Genomic DNA, 15,199 nt, shown 5'->3' with positions numbered 1-15,199 from the left:
AGTGCAGGAAACGCCACACAGCACTGCATGTAGTGATGGCTCAGAAGTGTCCTAGCTGTGTGACACTCCATTCAGTACAGTGGATTGAATAAATGCAATAGACGTGCTGTGAATGTTCGGTGAAATGTGCTTAAAGCAGCTCAGTTTCCTGCCCACCACAGAGTGACCTGTAGAACCCACTGGCCGAAGGTAGGAACAGCCTGATACAGCACTTCTTGAAGCAGGACATAACTGGCTCAGCCTATTGCTGAAATTGCACCACTCTTTAGAGCGTTTCTGTAGGGTTACTGCTAGAGTAAATGTTGGCCATCCAATCCAGGGTGTCCCTTGTCGACGTCCTGTACCTTCTGGGATGGGCTCTTGGCTCTGAGCCAGTACTGAATAATCGGTGAAGAAAGATCAGTTGTAAACTCCCGTCATCTAAAGCTGCATTTCTGCAAGAGATTCTTTCAATTACCAGGTGAACCGGAGTCTTATAAGGTCATAAGTTATCAGTTCCTGCTGTAATGGCATAAGCTTGGGTGTATTTCTCCGTATTATGATGGGTTTACAGTTTATCAGACAGTTTTATCCATGGCAACACATGCCTTTTTTTGGAGAAAGGAGGGTCAGTCAGTCCCTAGAGAAATTGGGTGGGGGGAGGGGGGTCAGCGGGCCTTGTTCAAGAGACCAATGGTGAACTCACTCTGCCAACCCTGAGATTTGAGCCAGCGAGCTTCTGATCACAGGCATGGCGTTGTAACCCACTGAGCCTCACACAGCTCTTGTTTGAGGTTAGCCAGTTTGGCTAGGTGGCAGTTTCACTAGGTGGTGTTGTCCTCACTGAGAGCTGGGAATCAATATAATGTGGTAATTACCTACTACTGTGCTTAGGTCATGGACAGACCACTGTTCAGGGCTGAGGGTCTGAGTCTAGTCTTTGCCCCCTGAGGAACTTGAGAGGGAAACAGTGCTCTTGAAATGCAAGTAGTCTCGGGATGAACGAGGGAAATGATTGACTGCTCTGCGATGACATCAAGCACCGGCGTTTCCAGCATTGTGTCGCTCCATTGTGCCGATGCAGCTCCTGAATTTTTCATAAAGTTAAACACGGGAAGAAATTCCTCCTTTTCTAAAGGCAGTGTGATAACACAATGGGTTTGGTAAACTGCTCAGTTTTCATGATATTTTAAGGAATCTGTTTCTTATGTTCTTACGACATTATTCAGAAATCAGTATGTTATCTGACTTGCACTGATATTTCTAAATGCAGCTGAAAACTGCTTTGTGTGTGTAACCGTCTGGGTTTACTAACTGTCAAGTTGCTCTTAACATTACATTGGCCATAAGCTATACAATCACTGATGCTCTTTTCTCATATAGTGTCCGTTCTCCTGTTCCCTACCTCCTGTGTGCTGGGAAGCTGACCTTATTGTTTTTTTTTTTCTTGAGTCAGATTTCTGGCAAGTTCAAAGAGGTAGTGAGGTCTTGGTTCATAACCCTTACCCCTGTAGTAAACTGTAACCACCTCTGAACTATATTCTCTATTGACATGTCTATAGGAAGGAATTGTAATTTACAGAGGGTAGACAATAGCACCTCCCAATTAATATAAAATAAACGGCTGATAAAAGACATGAAGATAAGTATATATATAATCCATCTATTTAAACCCAGTGAGCAGCTTGGGCTTTCAGTTTCTCGCTTCATAAAATAAGATCCATAAAGAGTTCTGTTGTTATACCACTGAGTATTTACTTTTACCTAAGTGGAGTTGAATAAATGGTAATTCATAGAGTGACTCAACAGCACAGCCCTAAACCACATGCTTGTGGGGATCCACACTCACCTTCCCACCCCAGGCAGACATTAAGCCCATCCTCAAAGGTAATACTGCACCTCATACTGTAATCATCGTGCAGATAAGTATGAAATAATATGTGGTTTTATTGCAGCTTTGTGAATGTACTAAACAAAATTAGCAGTAAAGTGCTAATCTGAGCCAAGAGAAAAATGATTTAGAAGTAAAAAGATTCTGTTTTGCAATTTCAGATAGAAAGGAATACATAAAAAGGGGGAGATGAACATAAGCACGAACAGATTTGGGCCAGCATAAATTATCTTCTCACTGAGAAATATCTAAGCAGCAAGGCAGACATGTGATCATGACAGGAATTATAGACGATGGACGATAAATCGATTGTATCTGTCCTCCAGGACAGCTCTCCCATTTGATGGGATATGGAGGGATATGCTGACCTGGTCTGACCGTAATGCTTTCTCAAGACCCCAGGCTCTGTGAGCACAATGGTACTGAACAGGGTTTTGAATATGTATGACATCCATGGACTATCCCCGGCTTAAGTTGTTTCAACAGAATTGTGTCAAAATCTGTACTGGCAGTACTGTGGCTCAGTATCAGTCATTCTGAATTCAGCATCTTAAATCTTTGTTAACACCGCTGTGGTTTTGAAAGAACAGAGGCTGTTAGTGCTGGTGATATAAAGTCTGAATTGGTTCCTGCTAGTAATAGATCACTGTCCATATATATGATTGCTAATTATCGTGGTGCAAACATCATAAGTGTGTTTCCCTAAATCCCATTTGTAACACTGACCCCCTGTTATTTTTACTGATAATTAATAATAGAATTTTATTCGATTCTTTACTCCAGTCGGATTCGTCCGTCTGTCCGTCCATCCGTATTTCAAACAGATTCTAGTCAGGGACGTGGGATGGTAAAGAATAGTTTTGCTGTTTTATATTCATTATTTAATTAGTTTTCATCTAGGATCAGAAATGCTTAGAGCCAATGAACAATGATTCAAGGGCATGACAGCATAACAAGACAGCGAGTGGAGCCCCATGCAGCTTCTCTGCATTAGTGATGCCGAGTTGCTGTAAAGAATATCAGGACCAGCTGGACAGAAGGGGGGAAACATGTGGGGGGGGGGGAGCCGCCATATTTTTGAGATGCTCTGTCTGCCACATGCTGATTTTCTTTCTAGTTGCTTGGATTTTCATTCTGAGGTTCTCTTGTTTTGGAGATTGCTGCTCATTTTAAGCTTGTATGGTGAGGCAAAAAATAGACCAATGACTGACTAGGGAAAGAATGTGTAATTTTTGCCAAACAGAACACATTTAGAAGAGGTGAACTTATTTAACGTAGGCCAAAGTCAAGCTTAACGAAAATTCGGGAAAGAGACAATCGAAAGGAGGCTCACTGTGTATGACCTAGTTACCTTGTGAACTGTGAGTAAGGCCTGTTCGAGGATGAACTAATGTCAAATTTCTAATATCTAGTGCCTTTTGGTCTTTGCCGAACATTCATGCTATGGAAGCCCATTAAGCTCAGAGATACACAGAATATTTGGTAATGCTTTTACATTAACTGCACCTTCGTAATGCATTCATTATGATTTCATAGAACATTTAGCGCACCTTAATAATGCATTCATAGAGCATTCATAAGCAGCATGTAAGAATACCTTAATATCTTGGCAAACCCTAACAGCTTTAATAAACATTAATATGAATGTTCTATGAATGCATTACAAATGCATTATGAAGGTTCAGTTAATGTAAAGCATTACCAGATATTTTGTTTTATTAATAATGAATACATGTTAATCATTGATGACTTCTAACTCTCAGAATTTTAAGACTAATTTAACATTTAATGATTGTGCACATGCTTATTCATGAACAATAAGGAAACGACACAGGAATTGTATCTAGCAGGTATTACAAATGGATGGCTTATTTGATTTGATTCATTTTTTATAGACATTTGTCATTAATAAGCAATTACTTTTCTATATAATAATCGATATGACTAATGTTCATGGGGATGATTATGTTACATGTACAGTACTCTATAAAGTGGTTTCTAATCAGAGAAAAGGTTCTTTGAATGTTTTGTTTATAAGACCAGCCAAGGGTCTGCTCTTATTGGGCATCATCAGCGTAAAGCAATTCTCTCTTCGGTGGGTTTTTCCAGAAATGATACAGAGATGGGGGGCCACAATATATAAAAAAATTCAAAGGCATTGGAGTCAGGATGTTTCTGCTGAACAAACTGGCAATTTTTCCGTAACTCTTTTGTAATAAAATAATCCTGGTCGAGGTCAGAAGGAAGGCAGGAGCTATAGCAGCATAGGGCATAAGCTGGAGGGTAGCCTGGACGAGATGCCAGTCCATCACAGGGCACAGGGCAGAGGAACAGCCTGGCCGGGATGACAGTCCATCACAGGGCACAGGGCAGAGGAACAGCCTGGACGGGATGCCAGTCCATCACAGGGCACAGGGCAGGGGTACAGCCTGGACGGGATGCCAGTCCATCACAGGGCACAGGGCAGAGGAACAGCCTGGATGGGATGCCAGTCCATCACAGGGCACAGGGCAGGGGTACAGCCTGGACGGGATGCCAGTCCATCACAGCAGGGACGGATTATGGGTTGTGTGGGCCCCTGGGCAAAACGTTTGCGAGGGCCCCCCCCTACCACCACCAGCACCACTACCACAACCACCACAATTCAAGGGCCCTTGGCAGCCAAACGCCCTCCCTATAGGGTCAGGGGCCCTTGTAGGCAGAGGATCAAAGAATAGGCCTTCTAAAATAGACAAACTAATATACATTACAATACAATACAATATACAATAACAAAATACATTGTTGATAAGCGTTGCAAATTGTTTTGGGCTAGGGGCCCCACGGGCCCCCTGCACCCCAAGGGCCCCTGAGCAGTGGCCCCGCTGGCCCGGTCCGTAATCCGTCCCTGCATCACAGGGCACAGGGCAGAAGAACAGCCTGGCCGGGATGCCAGTCCATCACAGGGCACAGGGCAGAAGAACAGCCTGGATGGGATGCCAGTCCATCACAGGGCACAGGGCAGAAGAACAGCCTGGACGGGATGCCAGTCCATCACAGGGCACAGGGCAGAAGAACAGCCTGGACGGGATGCCAGTTCAGGAGCACTCATGTGCAAGCACTACAGGCAATCTAGAGATGCTAATTAGCTGCATGCCTAACTCCACACACAGAGTGTGGGACCATTCTGCACACTCCATTCTGGTGACCATGCAGGTTAAGATAATGTGTTTTATATTATTATTATTATTTTTTACTGCATGAATATTTTGATATTGTTGTTCTGATTTCTTCATCGATATTTTTTAGTTGCATGGGGAACTACTGTCTGAAAAATGTAGCCTGCATAGCTTTGTATAAATGCTCACTCATGAATTTTCCTTAGCTGTAGTTCACATGCCATGCATAAACATTCTGCATTTTTATTTTATGGAATACAGCGCTGTCTGATGAAGCTTAAATTTTGCCCCCAATTAAGGTTATTAGTGCATGGACCGCTGTGAATGTGGAGTGCTGTTAATAATGGACAGATAAGAGTGTCCAGAAAGCTGAACTGAAACACAATCAGCACATTATGACGCGATTGGCTTTGATCTTCTGTAAACCAGTTTCGATTTCGTTAAATACAGTATTGCTTTTGGAGGTACATCTGTTAATGATTGCTGGTCATTACACTTTTATTGCACTCAAAAGGTCTAGATTGGATTTATATTTAACATTGTCACTCACCCAGCTTCATCATCAAACGACAACAAATGCATCATCCTGTTTTTTATTGTGCCACCAAATCCCCACAATTGAATGACTGTAGTGACTGGGAGGTGTTAATATGTCACCCTTGTGGAGTACGTGTGGTCTCGTGTGCGTTGGTGTGCATATTGTTGTGTAAACATGTCCTTGTGTGGAGATGCATGAGTGAGTTTCCGTGTGCATGCTTGACTGTATGACCACAAAGATTTCTTCATTGTGTGCTTCGGTCCCTTTGTACAGTTAGGGGAGTTTCTTGTCGAGCTGCTTCGCTGCTTCTTCTTGTTGCTCTGAGGAGCAGCATGGGGTAGAAATGGTGAGGTTCTCAGGGCTACCAGTCAGCGAGCAGCCATCCCTGTCTGCTCTCACCTAGATGTGTTTCAAGAGCGGGCACATATCGCCATGGAGATATGAGTTTGGCACATCCCAAGCCTGGGAAAATGGCAGCCAGGCACAGAATTTTTGATAATCGCAAGTGGGAAGTCAGGATATTTAAGGCGGACCTTTTGAATGCTCATAACCGAGGGGGTGGTTTGTGCCACAAGGGGTTGGGACGCTGTGCCTATGATTGTAAGGTTGCAGGTTCAAATCAAGGGGTTGGTTGAAAGGTTGAAAGGTAATTTAAGGAACCCTTAAATTAGACCTTTAGCCTCCAGTTACTCCAGGCACTGTCTGACTCTTGCTTTCTGGGTTATATGTGCCTTTGGATAAAAGGATTTACTATCTAAACAAATCCCAAATCACAGAATCACTGCCACCTCTGTGCTGTAGTACAGATCATCAATTCCTAACTGGAAGGTTGCAGGTTTGAGTCCCTGGAGAGGGTCTGATGTAGTATCTCTTTAATCTATATAAATGAATGAAAAAGTAACATTCTTTTGGATGAAAGCAACGGCTAAGAAACTTAAATGTAAATGAAAGATTATGCTGGCGGGGAGTGAAATGAATCAGTGAGATGGCAGCGACGGGGCAGGGAGGCAGCCGCTGCTCGCCGCAGGACTCCTTTATGGATCATGTCAAATTCCCAAGCAGCTCAAAATGCAGTTAACACCCCATTAGCGATCGGAAGCGTGGTGTCAGCATGGGAGAGAGTAAGGGATGGGGGAAAAAAAACAAAGGGAGGTAGCGGAAGACCGGCTCCGTCACACGCAGAGCTTGATATGAGGGAAGATGTGCAGAAATTCAGACAAAGAAGAGATTCAGGCAATCGGGCTGTAGAGCCAGTTGCGATCATATCCCACAACAAGAAAACTCTCGCTTTTCCCACAATCCCCTTAGATGAGTTTGCTAATGTTCTGGAACATTCTTATAATATGTCATGGAATGTCTAAAGATTAATTTTCAGTTAAATGCACAACTGCTCGGGCATAATTACTTGTCTAAGGACAGCTGTGTGTGGAGAACAGCTTTTAATGTCGGCGGCGACCAGAGGTTAGATGTTAAGCGTTCGGTTAGAAGACCCATGGCAGAGAGTGAAGGCCTCGGTAATCTGAAGCTCTCATTTTCTTCTTAATGACATCAGCGACAAAATTAGTCTCTAATGAATACTCGCTTAATGACCTGAATGCTTATGCACTACAGTCAGTGATCACTCTAGTGCAACACTAATATAACATAAGCCGTCTGTGGTGGTATAGCTAAGAGATTTAGTATGCTTGGAATCTGTACCAAGGCCAAGAGAAGAAGGGCATAGCTTGAGAACTATCTGGAAAATTAACAAAATATGCACTGGTATTGGCTGGAGAACAGTGAACAGACAGTGCCAGAACCGTTTTACTCATTTACAAAACGTTTATCTCTCCAAAAGAATGACACTTCCACGGAGCAGCATGACCTCCGCCATTACATATCCGGCAGACACCACAAGAGGGAGCCGATGGGCCTGAAGTCATGCCCTTCCCTGCACGCAAACTGTGTCACTCGGGCAAAACAAATGTCTCATTATAATGCTAATCAAGGGCCTCGAATTGGACCGAGGAAGAGAAATTGAAGTGTCAAAAGCAGATTTTACTTTAATCTCTGACCCAGAGACCGTTTCTGATCCAGTTTCCTGTTTGTTTACTGACTGATGCATAATTTTAATAATTACAGTGAGGACAGCGTGGGGTGAGTTCATGTTGAATACGTGTGGGGTGGTCAGTTGGAGTTCATGATAAACATGCCACTGATATCAGAGGACTTGTTGCTGATGAGGTGAGTGGTAATGAGGCGTCCATATTAGCTATGTAATTATGTACAGTGGGGAAAATTGCAGGTCCAGGAAGTAGAAATCCAGACTGAGATTTTGTTCCAACCAACAAGTTGAGTACTCTGCAACTGTAACTCTTTAAACTCAACTGGGTGGTTGAAACAAAATCTTGGTTTGCATTTTGACTTTCTGGACCTGAAATCTTCACCTCTGACTATGTGGCAGGTAGCAAAAATAGACTACGATATGGGGATTGTTGTAGGATCATTGCATGTATCTTGAAATGTATCAGTTAGACATCCAGCCATAGAGAGGAGTACATGCTGGTGGTGTGTAGCCCAGCCAGTTAGGGATCTTTGTCCAGAAGGTCATGCATTTGAACTCTACAGCTGGCAAAGTAATAATATCACTGTTTTGGCCCATGAAAAAACCTTAACTGCTCCAGGGGTCCCTGGATATTGCCCCATCCTGCCGTCTGACATCAGACTTTTCCACACTCATGTGTCAATTGAATAAAAAGTATCTGCCAGATAAATAAATAAATAAGCCTGAAACACGAGTAACTGAAATATAACCCAGTGAATGTTTTGCTTTTGTTTTGTTGTTCTGCATTTTGATTGGGTCTCTTCAGGTTACACAGCAGTGAATTCTCAGACTCCTGATGAAGACCAAAGGCGTGCCAGGCCTCCAGTCAGTTTAGGGTTTCTGTATCATTCAGATTTGTGTGTCTAATTCATTAAATGATAAGAAAGACATCCTACAATGGAAGACTCAGTTATACCGCAGTCAAAATGAGACTTATTATTTACAATCATCGAGAATTCTTACTGTGCAGTAACGTTTGAAGGGAGAGCTGTCATGGATTCTGCAGAGACTTAATGCACTTAGTGCACTTTCTTTAGCATGCACCAAAGACAGCTGACACTTAGGAAGCCAGCGACTAGAATTACTTACACCTTCGAGATGCATTTAATGAATTTCCTCACAGATGATTAACCGCCGCAGCTGGAGCAGCTGGAATCCAGGGCGGTTTGTGTACATAGCTACACAATTGCCTAATGAACCAGAAGAAACGCTTGTTTCTGGAGGCGCCCTTTCCAGTTGGCATACGGTGAGGTGTCGAGTAGCAGGGTGCTGAAGCCGCCAGCCGTCGACCATTTGTGCTGCGAGTAAATGACATTCTGATGCACCTTTAAATTCGGTATGCAGATTGAATTTGCAGACAATGTCAGGCAGACTATGCAGTGGGAAAGAGATGTGTGGAAAGACCTAGAAGCTGTGGAGCTGGAAATGAGGGGCAAATGCGGCAATGCACTGGAGAGCAAAGAACTGAAAATATTTTGGATTCCATCACTGTTAAAAGAAAGTAAACAAAACGGCTTAATGTATCTATAAGTGCATGGAGTTTAAGTGAAAGCCATTCTGAAGTGTTATGGAGCCATTAGCTTGTGTTTTTAATACTCTGTGCAGTTTTGATCAGCACATCTCAGAGGATTTTATAGCACCAGTGCAGAAATAACCTGCAAGAATGTTGTCTGGCCTTAGAATGACCATATAAGGACACTTTAGAAGGATTTAATCTCTTTAGTCCTGGGCAAATGTTACTGTGTGGGGGAAGTGGTCCATGCCAGCCTTATACAACCTCTGGAGAGTCATAGATAAGGTCTATTTTAATATTTATGCCAACTCATGAGCACAAGGCCACACATTTAATGTTATATGGGACCAGGCTTTCTTGAAACAAAGACACAGTTAGTGGGGATTTGGTCTTCAGATCTCCAGATTCTTTCTAGTCAGAATAAACATTTAGTTATAAAAAACACTGTGCTGTGGTTCATCATTGCCCTAACTGTAAACTATTTTTACATTAGGTCTCCATATAAATGAGCCAATATAATTCCAAGTGACGCAGATATGAACAAATGCGATGGTTTGGCTAAGATATGGCTTCTGTTTTCTCACAAAGCCTGGCAGAGGAAACCGGCAGAGCCACACAATGAGTCTCATGTCAGCTTTGATTCTGCTCACCCAGCTACGGCGCGGATGTTTGCTGACAGCAACGGCAAGTCGGCTCGTATCCACCCGATCAATGGCCTGGCACACACTCGCAGACTGGCAGGAAGGCGTCATGTTCTCCACAGCTTCTCCCATACCTGGCTGGTGATGCACACATCCACGCCTCCCTCTGCTTTATTTGGGTCCTACACCCGGATTATTCCAGCTCTGGCTCTGATTGGTCGGAATCCAAATCTCTCGCTAACAACCCCAGTGCTCAGAGCAAAGGCCACATTACTTATTACAAAATAATTATTTAAATAGAGTGCTTAAGTACTTGAATGGAATGAAAACCTGAACATACATTGATCCCCCTGGACCAGGATCGGGGACTATTGCTATTATATTTAAAGCTAGCTTAATTGTTTTACCTTCAGTGCAAGGACACTCACAAACAGAGGCTGGGAGAGATGCTTACTTTTCCATTTTAGCTACAGCTTGTCCTGTTACTGTATATCGCTTGTATACAATACTGTATATATTGTATGTATATTGTATGTTATGGTCAAGGATGTAGTTATAAATTCTGGGCCCCCAGACTAAATGTCACCTTGTTCCATGATTTTACATATAACTTTACATATTCAAGGGCCCCTGTGCTGGAGCCCCTGAATCTTCCAGGATATCCATACCCCTACTGTGTTTCAGGTCATTGTTCACTATTCTGTTATTGGTATTTGTTGTTCTTCATTGCTTGTTTAAGTCTGCAGAGAAGTACGGATGCATTTCATCATATTAGTACTTGTACTTGTACTTGTACCTGTACTTGTACTTGTACTTGCATAAATGACAATAAAGCTGACAATAAAGCCATTGAATCCCTGAATCCTAAAACCGGTGAAACTATGATCTAACACTTGTGAAAGAGTTATATAATGCTTCACAGTACTGTGAGGCTGTAATGGTGGAGTCCTGTTGTCTCACTGTGAGCCCAGAGCCCAAGCTTTGCTCTGGGTAACGTGGGGTGGCAGTAAACAGGAGACAACAGGGCTGGGGAATCGCTTAATGCGAGTCGGTGGGACTGTGACAGAGAGGAAGAAAAATAGAACGAGAGACAAAAGAAGAAAGGGGGATAGAGGGAGACACGGGGCTCGACGGCGAACAGGAGGATCACAGCAGATGCGGGCGAACGTGGCTCGATGCACCTGCGGGAGCGATCCTCCAATCACCTCGTAGCAGACGCAGTGCAGGAAACTGCTGTCGGATGCTTTGATGTGAAATCTAATTAATGTGCAGCAAAGCTCTGGTGTGCAGATTCATTATTGAAAATGACAGGGGATTCAAGTAAGTAGCGCAGCCCGAATTCCTTGGAACGCTGCTTTCTCGCCCGGGCTCGTCTTTCAGGCCCGTTCCGTCTAAAGGGCTCCCCGATCTCGACTGTGTGTCTGAGCCACGATTCGACGTCGGCGTCACGGATGGGGGCCCGTGTCAGGCCACGAGCCTCAACCGCCATTACTGACAGGCTGTTACTAATAACCTATCCCAGCTCACGTGCTACTGGATGAAAGCTGAAGCGGCGACAAGCCGTCGAATACGATTGGCCTGTTCTCTATAAGCCCCCCATGAAAAATGTACAGGTATATGAAGTGAGACACGCTTCAGCGACTGTTTGCTAAAATAAAATAAAATAAACACAGATACACTTCAGGGCAGAAGTTAGGAAATAACAGGCGGCGTGCTCCTCACAGCCACAGCGGTACTGCAGGAATGTGACACATCAAGGGACTCCGGAGTCAAGGTGGACGGGGGATGTCAACGCGGTATGTAAATTGAGATGTAAACACGAAGGCATCCAATGGAGAGGAGAAGAAAACCATGGGGAGGAACAAAAAAGCCTCCCGAGCCAGGCTGCTCCCGGGGGGGTGTTTACAAGCTGACTCAAAGCGAGTCCCGGCGAGGAGTCTAGAGGTGCAGCTTAAAAGCCTGGCATCACACTCAGTTTTCGTTGTGAGGTGGTGCTCAGTGACATTGGAGGGGGCGCTGTTGAGGTGAGGGGGAGGAGAGAACTCATTGGCAGGGGTGGATTAATGCAGAGGGTATCCTAGACCACAGCCTAGGGCCCTGGCAAACATCGGGGGCGCCGCCCCTCCTCTGGAAAAATGGAATGAAATCGGCCATGTTGATGTCAGCTTAGGGCCCCCAGATAAGTAAATGCACCCTTAGGTGTTGGTTTCGACGTGACTGGGTTGGGGTGTTCATGCATGTGAATGAGAAACGCCACACTTCCAGCTCATCCGCTAAAGCTGGCACTAAGACTTATTCGTCCGCGGTGTATGCTGATCTGGAGTCAGCGGCTAGCCAGAGAGAGAGAGAGCACGGCTCACCCTCCCCATCAGCCCCTTGCTGATCCAGAGTCAGCAGCTCTCCACAGAGAGAGAGCACGCCTCACCCTCTCCATCAACCCCCTGCTGACACGAGTCAGTATTTGTGCTGATGGAGTTGCTGCTTCTCCATTACCCCCCTACTGATCCAGAGTCAGTGTTTGTGCGGATATAGCGTTACCCTTGCTCATTCAACCTCCCCCCTACCCCTTCCGTGGCCCATTTCCAGGCCTGTTATTCCATTTCATTTGCCACAACATCGCTGACAAATCCAGCAGCGGCAATATTAACAGCACCAGAGAGACCAGTTCCTTCTTCCTGTGCTGTTTGTTCTGTTTCCTGTCTCCAGGAAAGCTGTCTCGCTAATTCCGTCAGAGCCGACCTGTTCTGGATTTGCATCCACGATGAACCGGCAGTGAGCTCGCTTGGAAACGGTGTCAGAGCCTCGCCGACCTGTGAATGAAGCTCCTCATGTTATTTTACTTCCAGTGCGAAACTGATACTCATGTGGGAAGAGAGAGCCAGCCCAGTGCATCAGTGGTATTCTTCAGCTGGGTCAGAAATGTCCTGGGAGGGTGTGAAAAGAGCCTGACTGTGGCCGGGCCTGGAGGTCTGACCATGTTTAGCAGGGAAGAGAGCAGGCTAAAGAAGACGGTGAAGAAATATGACTTTAGAAATGAATTATCCACCCATTTCTCACTGAACCCGAGTGTCTGTCACCATTTACAGTCTATTTTCCATTGCAACAGAATAAATTATGGCAGTCTATCTTAATCAATCTATCCATTTTCAATAACAACTGTGCCCCACCGTTTAGCTTAATATAATCGTCTTTCTTAATCTCACTGTTGGTATTCCAGATTGCCTGGAGTTGGTACTTCAGATGCAGACAGTTCTGATCCGTGAGGCTTGTTCTCCTGGGGTTATCGTAGAGGTCCGTACGATGGTGATTAATTCTGGGAAAATTTTCTTGTGCATCTTCTTGCTTTATTTTGGAGCACAGAAGCCGTTGTTAATCTGGGGGGGGGGGGGGGGGAGTTGATGAATAATGCAGAATAGAGCCTGTGTTTGCGGGGGGGGGCTTGCATTCATCTTGGGGTTGATAGTTACCCATGAGAAGACAGGCGTACCCAAGCCACATGCTCAGACACACACATGCACACAAATCTGTACTAAATATGTGCATACAGTGATTTTGACTCATTATCACACAGAAGTAGCGCTCAAAGCTGCCGGCTCTCTGCCGTACGTTTACTCTTTGGCTGTCGCTTTCATCGTCTGTCTGCCCCAGCTTTCCAGTTCGTGTTTGGCCGGCTGTTTACTTTTGGTAGAAATCAGCGATTCCTGCCTGGCCAATTAGACAACTGTGTGCCCGCACTTACCCCAGGCTGACTGGTCAGCCGTGACTGGCAACCAGCCACACTCTGCTTATTTAGCAATAAATGTCATTATACCTCAGCTCTTTAAACAATTAGATCACCCATTACATTGCAGATCCAGCCTTTTGTAAGATGTAGAGCAAGCTTCTATGTAGACAGGCAGCTAGATATAGGGTCCCCTGGACTGCCTTACTCACAAAACTCCTGCAATGCTTTGGAAACCAGCCTAGGGTAGCTGGCTTTGAGAGAACCCCCCCTCCCGTTTGTTGGGTAGGTGGCATAAGGGGTGATGTCCGCCTCGATGAAGCAAGGCAGCCATTTCAAATCTGATCAGTGCCGCTACATGAACCAAATCTCATTATTAACCCAATCTCACCCAGGTCTGGATCTACCAATGTCCCAGATCCTCATTTTAAACATTCAGTGTTGCAATCAGGCACAGTAACAATGCAAATTACCAGCCGTCAGTCAAAGAAAACATTCTGCCTTTGTGTTTTGCAACAATTGCTGCAGTCGTGACTACATGTTGACAGCAGCACTGCAACTCTGACACAAATTCCCTGCAAGATTTTGTTTCAGGTTTTAAATGAAGTGAAGCACTGGAAGTACAGGGTATTGGCACATGATGCTAGTAACCAGCTCTTATGGGGGAATATACAACAAAAGAAGATTTATAAGGCCTGAATGTACCTTTCGCTTCGATATCGGGTCTTACATTCTGTCCCTGAAATTAAAGCCAAAAGAGCAATCTGGGGGTGCAGAGGAATCCTTGTAATGCTGAAGGTGTAAGGTGGGCAGGTGGTTTTGTCAGCAGTCTTTTATTAACGGAGCCACGCTGGGACTCGGTGGGATTCCGAGGATTTTGGGAACCAAGCCGGAACGCAGGGCAGTGCTCGCTTCAGCAGGAAAATGCCCAGCTCTCTCTCTCTCTCTCCTTGGGTGTCAGTTCCGTACCTCCCGTCCTTTTGCCATCAATTTCCATCTTGTCACATTGAGACATACTCGTGAGCACAGACACATGCACGGATGGGAGACTGCACAAGCACACACAAAAGCGTGATTAAAAAAGCATGTGTTTCAGAGCTGAGAAAGCCAGCATTGGATACAAAAGCAGACTGCGAGATGAGTCTAGAAGGGGGTCAGGATTAGTCTGCCTCAACCTATTTAAACCATAAGACAACAGAATGAGCAGGGAGGAGGGCTGATTCTAGGTTTAGAGTGCATGTTGAATTGGTCAATGTGACAGAATCACGTGTCAATACAAGAAAGAAGAGAACGCCAAAAGTTTTCATCAGTTGAGATTTTGCTACCCTGATAAGTTCCGGAAAGAATGAAAATTGTTCTGAAATATCATGGTTCAGTATCAAAGTTTCTCTGGGATAAATGATGTCTGTCTGATTGGATCTTTGAGATCCAGAGTTGTCTCTCTGAGATGTCAGATGTCAGTCCAAATGCATGCTGAAAATATAGAATGTCACTGTACTGGGGTTTCAGACCGGTGCAGAGGTTGTCGGTTCAAGTCCCGTGGTTGGTAGAGAGTTTTTGCTGTTGGGCCTTTCAGCAGGGCTGGATTACAGTATTGCATCACATTAACGACGGGGACATATTCGAGTCGTTAAGTGATTTCGTCGTAGTGCAAACATCATGGAGTGCACTTACA

Source organism: Brienomyrus brachyistius, chromosome 1, assembly GCF_023856365.1.
Source record: "Brienomyrus brachyistius isolate T26 chromosome 1, BBRACH_0.4, whole genome shotgun sequence".
Lineage (NCBI taxonomy): Eukaryota > Metazoa > Chordata > Actinopteri > Osteoglossiformes > Mormyridae > Brienomyrus > Brienomyrus brachyistius.
This window is presented reverse-complemented; position numbering follows the sequence as displayed.